Genomic DNA, 13,309 nt, shown 5'->3' with positions numbered 1-13,309 from the left:
CCCGGGCTCCATTGAATCATATTTCCCCACCAAATTGAATCCTACAACAGGTTCTCTCCAGCATCCTCTTTCTTCATCTTCGGCTGGACAAAGACCAAGAGCCACCACCAGTGTCAGTCACAAAACCGCTCCCCCGGCCTTCTCTGGAGCCTTCTCCACGTTCCACTCTCCTGATTGGATGGCCCACATTCCTAAACATCCCTTATCCCCAACAGTAACCCAAACACTGCTTCTACAGAAAGACCATTACATGAAATGCCTTGCAACATTAGCAGTAAAACCTTTACCAGGACGTTACACCTATAGAAGTAGCAGGACCAAAGAACCGACAGTGATGCCTCTGGGGTGTTAGTGCTTGAGACAGCATCAAGCGAAAAACACAAGAGATTCTGCAGGTGTCAGAAAGCTGGAGCAACATAGAGAAAATGCTGGAGGAACTCAATGGGTCGGGCAGCATTTATGGAGGGAAATGAATAGTTGATGTTTTGGTACTGAGATCCTTCATAAGGATTCCAAATGTGGAGTAATTTGACAGAGTGGTTCTGGAGGTAGGGCTGTGATAATAGCAGGCAAAGATATGTCAGCAAACCCAAGACAGTCCTGATGAAGGGTCTCAGCCTGAAACGTTTACTATTTATTGCTGTCCCTTGAGGCTGCCTCATCTGCTGAGTCCCTCCAGCATTTTGTATGTATTACACTGGGCTTACAGGATCTGCAAAATCTCTTGTGTTTAAGCACAAGGCATTCAACCATTTCAGTCATTTTCCCCTTTTTTATGGAATGAGTGGATTTTTTTTTCTGAGGGTGAATGGTGTAACGTTTCTATTCCCGAGGAGGACGCAGGAGCAAGTTGGGTGACTACACATGGGAGTAGGAAGGTGATATTAGTGCTGGTATCACAGACAAAAGAGTCATTGGTGAGCCTACAAGTATCTCAAACCATGACATCTCATATGGCAAGTAAGAGGAAAAGGCTGGTTAATGAGAGGTCAGCTGAACTCAGTGGAAAAAAGGAGTAATTTGCAAAATGTTTTAGATTAGGCTCTGCAGAATTGCTTAGTTTGTAGAATGGAAATGAAAAAAGAATTAGGTAAATCCACTTGGTATAATGGGATTTAGTATTTGAAGTGACAACTGTGTCAGATCAAAGGGACAGAGGGAAAGGTCTAATACAGGGGTTCCCAACCCTTTTTATGCCATGGAACAATACCATTAAGCAAGGGGTCCATGGACTCTAGCTCAGGAACCCCTGGTCTCATGGTTATACAAAGATAGAATGGAGAACAGGTCATTGGACAGAGTGAAACAACCAAAGTAGAAATTAATTCAAGATAGCCAACGATGTAACAAACACCATGTATAATATAAACAGTATCAGTACCCCAGTGAAAGTTGGTGCAGTAGTCTCCAATCTCACCATGATAGTCTGAAATTTGACTTCGGTCAGTAACCTAATCAATAAGCTTCAAGGCCTTGGTCTCAATGCCAAGGATTCTGGATTTCCTCACTTGCAGATGCCAGTCAGTAAGGATTGGCAACAACATCTCCTCCATCAGCACAGGTGAACCACAAGGCTGTGTGTTTAGCCCCCTGCTCGACTCCCTTTACACTTATGACTGTGTAGCTAAGCACAGCTCCAATGCCATATTCAGGTTGGCTGATGATGCTACTGTCAAAGGCTGAATTGAAGCTGGTGACAAATCAGCATGTAGGAGGGAGATTGAAAATCTGGCTGAGTGGTGCCACAACAACAGTCTCTTACACAATGTCAGCAAGTCCAAGGAGCTGATTACCGACTTTAAGAGAAGGAAACCAGAGGTCCTTGAGCCGGCCCTCGTCAGAGGATTAGAGGTGGAGAGGAAATTGTTAATGTTATCATTTCAGAGGACTTGCTGTGGGCCCAGCAAGTAAGTGAAATTACAAAGAAAGCATGGCAGGCCCTCTACCTTCTTAGGAGTTTGTGGAGATTCGGCATGACATCTAAAACTCTGACAAACTTCTATATGTAGTGGAGAGTATATTGACAGACTGCACTGCAGTCTGGTATGGAAACACCGATGTCCTTGAACAGAAAATCCTACGAAAGCAGTGGATATGGCCCAGTCCATCATGTGTAATGCCCTTCAAACCATTGTGCATACCTACAGGAAATGCTGTCACAGTAAAGCAGCATCCATCATCAAGGACTCCCACCACCCAGGACATGCTGTCTTCTCGCTGCTGCCATCAGGAGAAAGGTACAGGAGCCTCAGGAGCTACACCTCCAAGTTCAGAAACCATTATTAACCTTCAACCACCAGCCTTTTGAACCAAAGGGATAACTTCTCTATACTTCACTTGCCCCATCATTGAAATGTTCCCTCAACTAACAGACTCACTTTCAAGAAATCTTCATCTCATGTTTTCAATATTTATTGCTTATTTATTTATATCTATTTCTTTCTTTTTGTATTTTGTTGTGTTTGAACTTTGAACATTAACCTGGAATTTTGGTGTTAATGCCCAGTCTGGATTTTGCCAGGACCACTTGGCTCCAGGACTCATCATACATTTGATACAAGTATGGATAAAGAACTAAATTCTCAAAGTGAGGTGAAAATATTTATACTTGACATCAGAGTGTGATGTCAGGGAACCATGGTAAAACTGAAGTCAATGTATATCAAACACAACGACCCCAATACCTGAAGACATATTTTACCCAAAGCAACTTGTCTATAGTTGTTAGAAGTCAATTAATTCAGCCACAGGACATCATTCTAGGAGTTCATCAGGGCAGTGTCCTTTGTCAAACCATCTTCATCTGTTTCATCAACAACCTTCTGTATTCTGGAAATAAAAATAGTTCTAGCGTCTTTTACCTATGCAAGTTTGTCTTTGTTAAAGAACAAACATAACATACACCACTCGTCTCAGGCCTCCAGTCAGCAAGGCAACCATCTACAACCAGCCTTTGACTTCTTCCACAAGGTGAATGTCTGATTTAGTTTACTACTTCATCTTGAATGCCGAGCAACTGAGATTTCTTGACCAACCTCCCATGCGAGACCTTGTCCAAGACCTTGATAAAATCCATATGGACAACATCCACTGCCTTGGCTTCATCAACTTTCCTGGAAACTTCCTTGAAAAACTCTATTAGGTTAGTTAGACATGACCTACCACACACAAATTCATGCTGACTATCCAAGTACTCATATATCCAGTCCCTTAGAATACATTCAATAACTTTCCAACTATTGATGTCAGGCTTACCAGCCCATAATTTCCTAGGTTATTCTTAGAGCCTTGCTTAAACAATGGAATAACTTTAGCTATACTCCAAACCTTGGGCAACTCATCTGTGGCTAAGGGTGTTTTAAATATCTCTGCTAGGGCCCCTGCAATTTCTTCATTAGCCTCCCATAGGGACCGAGGGAACACCTTCTCAAGCTCTGCAGATTTATCCACCCTGGAAGAAATAAACGGGCAGACTATTATTTAGATGAGGAGACAATTCAAAATGCAGAGATGCAAAGGGACTTGGGAATCCTTGTGCAGGATACCCTAAAGGTTAACCTCTAGGTTGAGTCAGTTGTGAAGAAGGTGAATGCAATGTTGGCATTCATTTCTAGAGGTATAGCATATAAGAGCAGGGATGTGATGTTGAGGCTCTATAAAGCACTCGTGAGACCACACGGAGTATTGTGTGCTGTTTTAGGCTCCTTATTTTAGAAAGGATGTACTGACATTGGAGAGGGTTCAGAGAAGATTCACAAGAATGATTCCAGGAATGAAAAGGTTACCGTATGAGGAACGTCTGGCATCTCTTGGGCTGTATTCCATGGAGTTCAGGAGAATGAGGGGGGATCTCATAGAAATGTTAAAAATATTAAAAGGCCTGAACAGATTAGATATGGCAAAGTTATTTCTCATGGTAGGGGAGTCTAGGACAAGAGGGCACGACTTCAGGATTGGAGGATGTCCATTTAGAACAGAGATGCGGAGAAATTACTTTAGTCAGAGGGTGGTAAATCTGTGGAATTTGTTGCCACGAGCGGCTGTGGAGGCCAAGTCATTGGGTGCATTTAAAGCAGAGATAGATAGGTTCTTGATTAGCCAGGGCATCAAAGGGTATGGGGAGAAGGCAGGGGAGTGGGGATGACTGGAAGAATTGGATCAGCTCTTGGCTGAATGGTGGAGTAGACTCGATGGGCCAAATGGCTTACTTCTGCTCCTTTATCTTATGGTCTTATGGTCTAATTTGTTTCAAGACAGCAAACACCTCCTCCTCTGTAATATGTATAGGGCCCATAACCTCTCTGATGCTTTGCCTCACTCTTACAGACTCTGTGCCTTCCACAAAAGAAATGGCGACTCACCTGACCATTAACATTATATTATTTTTTTGAGTCATTGAGTCATTCAGCATGGAAACAGACTCTTCAGCCCAGCTGGCTCATGCTGACCAAACTCGTCCCATTTGCCAGTGCTCGGCCCATGATAGAATATAATTCAACTCTGTAAAGGTAATGGGAATTATGTTAATTCTGACAGTAGTTTATAACAGACACCATCTGAGCATCTCCCCCAGTTGCTGCTGTACTTGACTATGTTAGGTAGGCTCTTTGTAACTTTAACAAATTCTTTGGCTCCTATTTGAATCAGGGATATCAATCAGCTTTTCAATTTGTTGTACTGTGGCTCTACACTTTTTCCCCAAAGATTCATTCACTTAATCAAGGTGTTGCTAAGCATTCTTCTGGTAGTTTCAGGCACGTGGAGCAGCTGGCTTTAGAATGCAGCTGCAGCAAACAATCAGAATTATGATATGAGAACGAAAGATTGTGCAAATGCTGGAAATCCAGAGCAACACATATAAAATGCTTGAGGAACTCAGCAGGTTAAGGAGTATCTATGGAAATGAATTAACAGTCAACATTTCAGGCCAAGACGCTTCTTCAGGACTGGGAAAAAAGTGGGAAAATACCAGAATAAAAATGTGGGATGAGGGGGGTGAGGGAAAATGGGACCATTTTGTCAAGCACCCCTATTAGCCAAAAGCAGAATTTCTTGCTGGTCAACCATTTTAATTCCTATCCCCATTTCTGTTCCTACATGTCTGTCTATGGCCTCATCTTTTGCTATGGTGAGGCCACTCTCAGGGTAGAAGAACAACAGCTCATATTCTGTCCAACCTGATGGCATGAGCATCAATTTCTCCTCCTGGTAAATTTTCCCCTCCCCCTTCCCTCTTCTTCAGTTCCCCACTCTGACCTCTTACCTCTTCTCCTCACCTGTCTATCAACCCTGTCTGGTTCCCTTCCTTCTTACATTTCTCCCATGACCCATTCTCCTCTCCTATCAGATTCCGTCTTCTCCAGCCCTCCACCCACCCGGCTTCACCTTCTAGCTGGTTCTCCTTCCCTTCCCCTCCCCCTATTTTTAAATTCTGGAATCTTCCCCCTTCCTTCCCAGTCTTGAAGAAGAGTGTCAGCCTGAAACGTTGACTGTTTATTCATTTCCATAGAATTATAATGTGAGTTGGTTGTTAAGTTTGAGATACATGGCAGATTTTTAAAGTAATAGAAAGGGAGTCAGTTCTCTTTCAATTTAATATAGCATTGAGGAGTGATTTTCATTAAATTAATATTTATGACTATGCTCCCAAACCAAAGACCTGATAATAATTCTACAAAAAGTGACTTTATGGGTTTATCCCTGGGATCTGACATTCTGGGAGAATTTAGATTAGTTCACTTTAATAGCATTTTTGCATTTGTGTCAGAAGGTCACAAGTTCAAATCTCATTACAGCCTGTGAGCCACCAAAACAGTTTAGTATTTCAGGAATATTGCATTATTGGAGGTGATGTTCTTTAGCTGAGATGTAAGTAGTCCCTTGAGGTTGATTATATTGATCTAAAACAACAATTTCTGTACTAAAAGAAGAGCTGTGTGTTCTAGCCAACATTCCATTCACAACTGACTTCATTTAATAAAATCCTTCTTTGTGCAATATTGCTTCACTTGCTTAAACAAAACAAAATCACTGACTTGGTACAAAGAGCAAATTAGCATAATTGTGAGGAAGGCATTTCATAGAAAAAAATTCTTTTCACTCAAATAACAACAGAAACTAAAGTAATCTTCAAAATTGAGGAAGGTTGTGTAATTAAATGCTATTGCTGGTGTTTGGTCACCTGCTAACCGGGGTCTTGGACTTAAAAATTAGGAGGAAAGTTAATTTATAGAGTCATAGAGTTACACAGCCTGAAAAGAGCCCCTTTGGCCACACTTGTCTATGCTAATTTGTCTAAACCCCTTCCTTTTTCCTGCATTTGGCCAATATCCCCCTGAGCATTTTTTAAAATTATGTACCTGTCCAAATATTGTGGTTGTGCCCATCTCCAAGGCTCCCTCCAGCAGCTCGTTCTATATACCCATGACCTTCTGTATGAAAAAGTTGTCCATCAGATCACTTTTAAATCTTCCCTCGCTTTACCTTGAGTCTATGTCTTCTAGATTTAGCCTCCCCCATCTGGGGAAAACAGACTATGACCATCTATCTTATTACACTCCTCATGATTTTATATATTTCTGTAAGGTCACCCATCAGCTTCATTCCACCTCAGGGATAAAAAAAAGTCCAAGCCTATTGAGTATCTGGCTGGCTGGTGGCATAGTGGCATCAGCACTGGACTTTGGGGCAGAAGGTCCCGAGTTTGAATCCAGCTGGCTCCTGTGCATGCTTTCCATCCGTGCTGAGTTGAGGGTTAAGCGTCGAGCTAGCAACTCAACCTCGTAAAAAAGAAATTTCCCGCTACAGAAGCATCAGCAGCAAAAAGTTGATGGCCTATGCTCTCTCATGAGTTTTAAGGCAATTTTTCTCTCTCTCTTTCTCACTCTTCTCTATTGAGTATCTCTTTATGAAGCAAGCCTCCAGTCCTGGTACAATCATTTCTAGCTTAATAACATCCTTCCTAATGCTGGGCAACCAGAATGAAATACCTTGTCATATAAGCATAAGACAGAATAGTAGTATAGCACAGTATAGACCCTCCAGCCCATGATGTTGTGACAACTCTTTAACCAAGATCAGTCTCACCTTTCCCTCCCACATAGCTCTTCATTTTTCTTTCATCCATGTGTCTATCTCAAAGTCACTTAAATGTCCCTAATATACTTCTATTCTATTGATTCTATTGTATTTCTTTGTTCTACTGTGAGTGCTCATAAGAAAATGAATCTCAGGGTAATATATGGTGACTTGAAAATAAATTTACTTTGAAATTGAACTTTGAACCATTTTAACAACATCCTTGCATTTACATCTTTGACCAAGCTTTTGGTTACCTCTCCTAATAATCCTTTCTTGGCTTTATGCTCCTTTCTGTCTGTCAGTCTTGGCATTACAGATTCTATATGAACGTATGATTAGTATTTATTGCTTTGCTGGGGTTTGATTGATGATTGAAATGTCCTGTTTTTATTACCTGTAAATGCCCGGTTCATTGTGTGATTTTCCTTTGTTGTATTGGGGAAGCTTTCTACAGCTTTGAAAACACAGGCTACAACAACTATTCATTTCTTCACTCCACAATATCTGAATCTGAACTGAAAATAGTCCCACTAGAAATCACCACTAATTTGTATTTCTAGGCCCTGAATAGCAAAACAAAGAAGGAGACAAATACAAGCCACATGGGCTGAAGTGTGTGCAGCTTTATAGTCTTTGTGACAAATACTAATTGCGTAACTTGGGAAAGTGGTGTTTTAAATTTCCAAGCATAGCTTCATTTCACAAACTGTTAACACTCGTTAACTTTTTAACCAGGGCCAGCTCAGCTGGCTTTCACTCAGCCATATTATGCTAAGGCAGCTGGAGTGCCAGGAACCCCTTGCCATCTTCTGGAGTTGGTTAAAGCTATCAGACAGATTTGCTCTGCTGGAATAGAGAAATAAGCGTGGATTTGGCACATTGCTACAAATCAGAAGTCACATGATATTTCTTTCATCTTTTAGCCAAAATTATTTTATTTAGGTTTCAGCTTCTTTTCCGTAGTCTTTTAAATCAAAACTTAATTCTTGACAGTATTCAGTTTTCAGTTTTTAAATATAATCTGACATACCATGGAATGAACAGCATAGGACTGCTGTTAATGTTTCGCTGTCATCAAAAGAGCTCTATCAAGTCAGACGTGTCAAATCACCACTTTCTCGTGGCTGTTACAGATGGGTAATAACTGCTGGCCTTGATTGGAACTACCAGATACTGAAACTTAACTATGAGCTGTATTCAAAGGCAAACTCAAAACACTTGTTAATGCAGTGCCATCTAAATACCAAATAATATTCAGACTGTGCAAAGTGGAACCACACACTCCCACTGAAGTGGAAGAATATGACCTACCGTTGGATTATATGATGGTGGTTACCGATGATGGTGCATTGGGGAAATCTCAGATTTTTTGAATGACTCTGACTCATCCAGAGTATTATAATATTGCCGATATAGATTTGGTGCTGGGCAGTGGTTGATGGGAAAATAAGCGAGAGGAACTTCTGTTCTTGGGTTACAGGAAGAACATGACTCTTCGTCCACGATCCAGGACATTTCTTTTCTTTACCCCGTTCAACGTGGAGGACGACATTTTTCTGGTGCTAATTCTGGGCTTAACTCCACTGTGGACAGACCCAAATCCAGCTACAAGAGGAGGAGGGTTGGGCAGTAGACTAACAACCTCATCCTATAAAAGGCCAGAGTTACAGAACTGCAAACAGAAGCTCCAAAGACCTCGTCCCTCGGAGAGATGAATCTTTGAAGAAGGGCCACACTTGGGGACAAGCTGAAAGATGGACCCAGGTCAGAGGACTCTGGCAAACTGCTGACAGCAGCCCGTATCCCAGTAGGGGTAATGGGCTTAAGAATAATAATCCTGGGTGTATTGGGTTCAATCTATCAGTGGGCAGGTAGGGACAAGGGTGGACCAGTGGAAAATTGGCTTAAGGCTTTCTTGAAGCAGTGAAAGCCATGCTTGTTTTTCAAGCAGGCATCAAGAGAGAATAATGTGGAAGAAGAGAACCAGGTTAGTTCCAACAATTGCTGCAGATTTCCTCATGTTTGCATAAATAAATGTTTCCTACTTTGTATTTGTAAAATTTCAGCATAACAGCTAAAGCCTGTAATATTTTCACTCTGTACCCTTCTTCCCACTGTTCTCAAGCACAAAGCTCATTGTCCATATTCTGAAGGCTTCATTACTCCCAGGTTGCCTCACTACTCCCACCTCTCAAGATGCAAGTCTCCAGCACCCCGGCATCACACAAGCTATGCTGCTGGCTCTCTGTTCCCTCCCTTCTCACCTACTCTCGTGCAGCAAAATCCACATTGCTTAATCTTCCCAAGCACATTACTTCATCCGGTTCATTTGCAGGACCATCCATCTACTAAAAGCTGAAGACCATAACAACTATCTTGTACCTATAACATCATGATCTCCATAACTTCCATGTGCTGGTTCTTGTCAGACACAGTATATGCCTTGTTTATCAATCAGGTCTCCAGCTGGTCTGAAAGCCTCCCTCTTACAATCTGCAATTTGTCCCTACTACTTTATTGCTCATTTGCTGCTGAATCCTCAAATTCTCTGCAGATCTATTCATTCCACCTGAGAAAAGAAGAATGGGTAGGTCATATGTCTCCTTCAGTTCTTTTCTGCCAATTAATAAGGCTGTGCCTTAAATCCACCAGGTTCCCATATCCTCCAATTCCCTTATAGTTTCCAAAATTCCATTGACCTTAGCTCAATGGCTAAGCATCTACAGGGTTGAGGTGGCTTAATACTTTGCATCAGCATTATCTTCTGCCGATTGTGCATTCAGTATTGCATCCGTGCAACAAACTCCAACCTTGTCCTTTATCCCTTGAATAGTTTATCTTCCACAATATCCTTACTTGTCTACATTATGACTCAGGCATCCCTTATGATAAACAACATAACCACCACCATTACAATAAGTTAATTATTTTTTGCACTGGGGTCAAATTTAATTGACTGCCTGTTTTACATCTGACCTTGTTTCCTGTGCAGTTTTTGTTTTCAGTGACAACACAAATCTAAATGTACATTTGTAATTATAGTGCTTTGACTTTTTTTTTGAAATCAGCAAAAACAAAAACACATATAGCTTTTAAACTAAATAGCTAATAGATATCATATTTTCAAGGATTGTTCTTTGAACCTTAAACAACAATGAACCAGTAACATGTGTTAGGAATGCTGTTTAAATTGGATGGCAAATGAAAGGCCTGATCATTAGGCTTTGGATCACCTGTGGTTTAGGCCATATTATATCCTGAAATCCATAGGAAGGGGTTCTTTAATCCTAATTCATTGATCGCAGCTGGTATTGGTTATATTTTATGATCAATTAATCAGAAAAAAAAGTTTCCTCTCTAATTATGTAGAAAAGCTTTATCTGTTTTTTTTTTGCTCTAAAAAATTCTAGTGTGCAACTTTATATTAAGTGACTGCAAGGCTGTAGAAAATTTTGCACCAGAGCTAAAGTATCTCTGTTGTAGAAATTTCATCTTATGACTTGTAAGAATCAATGCTTTACAGTTAAAAATAAGCTCAAACCTGAGAACAATATTGCATCATCCAGATCTCTTAACACTTAGTAGGAAAATTGACCAATAATTTTTCAATGAGATTTTCATTAGCAATAGAATCTTCTGCCTGACATAGAACTCCTTCAAATAAAGTCAACAAGAATGCTACACCCAAGATTCACCTCCAGTATGATTTTCAACACTGGTCTGAAAAACAGTTCTTACTTTTATATCTTCTTAGAGAGTCCCTCAGGTTATGCCCTAAAAAGTCAACTTCTTTCTAACCTTGTTTCCTCACAAATCATACTAGTTTTCAAAAAGCAGGAAACATTGTATACTCTGTGCTCACTGTGATCTCGGATATAGCCTCTGTATGTGCCTGAACAGCTTTACATGAGAGTTCCAAGTCATAAGCACATTTAGCTTCCTGGCCTCAGCATCGTTTCAAGTCACTATCCCCCCACCCTTCCCCCAATCTCACAGTTTACTGCTCCCTACCACTTTGAGGATGTCAACCAAACTCTCTACTCAAAGCGAGCAGGCTTCGTCAATTTTCCCTTAATGTACAGAGCAGGCAGAGAGGGCATATGGACAAGCCTACACTGCAGGCTCCCCCAGATTGCTCTCATTCATGGACTACATTCAAAGAGTGTTCACCTTAAGGAGACCACCATAGCCATTTCTTGCCAGAATCATTTAACCTTAGCCCTTCAAGATTTCGTTGACTACCTAGAACAAAGAATATGGTGCTTGGAGGTATTGTGCTCGCCAGGCTATCCCTTGATCCTTCTGACTGCCCGAAAGCACCCACCCCCCCCTCTAGTAGCAACATTCCTCAATAGCCAGAAGAGTACTGCTTTCAATGTGGGATACAAGAAAGATTGCATCTGCTGGAGACCTGGAGCCGCATACACAAAATGCTGGAGGAACTCAGCAGGTCAGGCAGTATGAATGGAGGGAAATGGACAGCCAGCATCTGAAGTCAAGGCAAAGGCACTAAGCTAAAACTTGGACTGCCCGTTTCCTGACCCACTGAATTCCTCCAGCATCCTGCCGTTGCCACTGCTTTCAATGCTGCGGGTGTTTAGTCATACACCTGCATTGTTGGGAGCCAGTACTTTACATGCAGATGTGTGACTGCTGTAAGTACCCGCAGATGCAAAATTTTGTAATAATCCAATAGGGTTGAGCCTGCAGAAACTGACATAATGTGGTATTATACAGGGTGGTCTGGTAGAACTATTCAGGAACCTTGCAAGAAAAGTTAGCCATTGTTATGGAACTTGAGACTTTTAATGCTCTTAAAATGTAATAAAACAATTTGTAGACCTCATTCTTTATACACTATTATGGGTACCCGTGGATAAACAGCATATATTGCCCATCCTCAATTGGCCTTCTCAGGAACCAGTTATTGGTCAATTAGTTTTCGGAGTCTGGAGGTCAGGTAAGAGTGTTAAATTTCTTCTCTAAAAGACAATTGTGAACCCAGATGAATTTTTGCACTATCTAATGATGTCATGGTCACTATTACTGATGTTATCTCCTTTTAGATTATAATTATTCAAGTAATTATTTAACTACTTGAAATTAAGCATTAGTTGTCACAGTGCAAGGATGTATTCTGGAGTTAGGGTATATAAAGATATTAAGTTTAACAGCAGCCCTTATAACCATATAACAATTACAGCAGGGAAACAGGCCATCTCGGCCCTTCACATTACATTTAAAATGCTCCCCTGAACAATAGTTTTCCTGGGGCCGTGGACACCAATTCATTGAAAACCAATGATTAACAGTGCTGATTAACACTCACTTTGAGTGTCTGGAGTGTGGGTGCGAAGAAGGTGTTTGATAATTACAGACCCCATTTCCAGAAAAGTTGGGATATTTTCCAAAATGGAATAAAAACAAAAATCTGTGATATGTTAATTTACGTGAACCTTTATTTAACTGACAAAAGTACAAAGAAAAGATTTTCAATAGTTTTACTGACCAACTTAATTGTATTTTGTAAACATACACAAATTTAGAATTTGATGGCTACAATACACTCAACAAAAGTTGGGACAGAGGCATGTTTACCATTGTGTTACATCACCTTTCCTTTTAATAACACTTTTTAATCGTTTTGGAACTGAGGATACTAATTGTAGTAGATTTGCAACTGGAAATTTTGTCCGTTCTTGCTTGATATAAGACTTCAGCTGCTCAACAGTCCGTGGTCTCCGTTGTCTGATTCTCCTCTTCATGATGCGCCATACATTTTCAATAGGAGATAGATCTGGACTGGCAGCAGGCCAGTCAAGCACACGCACTCTGTGTCTACAAAGCCACGCTGTTGTAGCCCGTGCAGAATGTGGTCTGGCATTGCCCTGCTGAAATAAGCATGGACGTCCCAGGAAGAGACGTCACCTTGATGGCAACATATGTCTCTCTAAAATCCTAATATACACCTCAGAGTCAATGGTACCTTCACATACATGCAACTCACCCATGCCGTGGGCATTGATGCACCCCCATACCATCACAGATGCTGCCTTTTGCACCTTTCGCTGATAACAATCTGGATGGTCGTTTTCATCTTTGGCATGGAGAACTCGACGCCCATTTTTTCCAAAAACTAGCTAAAATGTGGACTCATCTGTCCACAGCACATGGTTCCACAGTCTTTCGGTCCATCTGAGATGAGCTCGGGCCCAGAGAACTCGCCGGC

The sequence above is a fragment of the Mobula birostris genome, chromosome 12, assembly GCF_030028105.1.
Source record: "Mobula birostris isolate sMobBir1 chromosome 12, sMobBir1.hap1, whole genome shotgun sequence".
Taxonomy (NCBI): domain Eukaryota; kingdom Metazoa; phylum Chordata; class Chondrichthyes; order Myliobatiformes; family Myliobatidae; genus Mobula; species Mobula birostris.
This window is presented reverse-complemented; position numbering follows the sequence as displayed.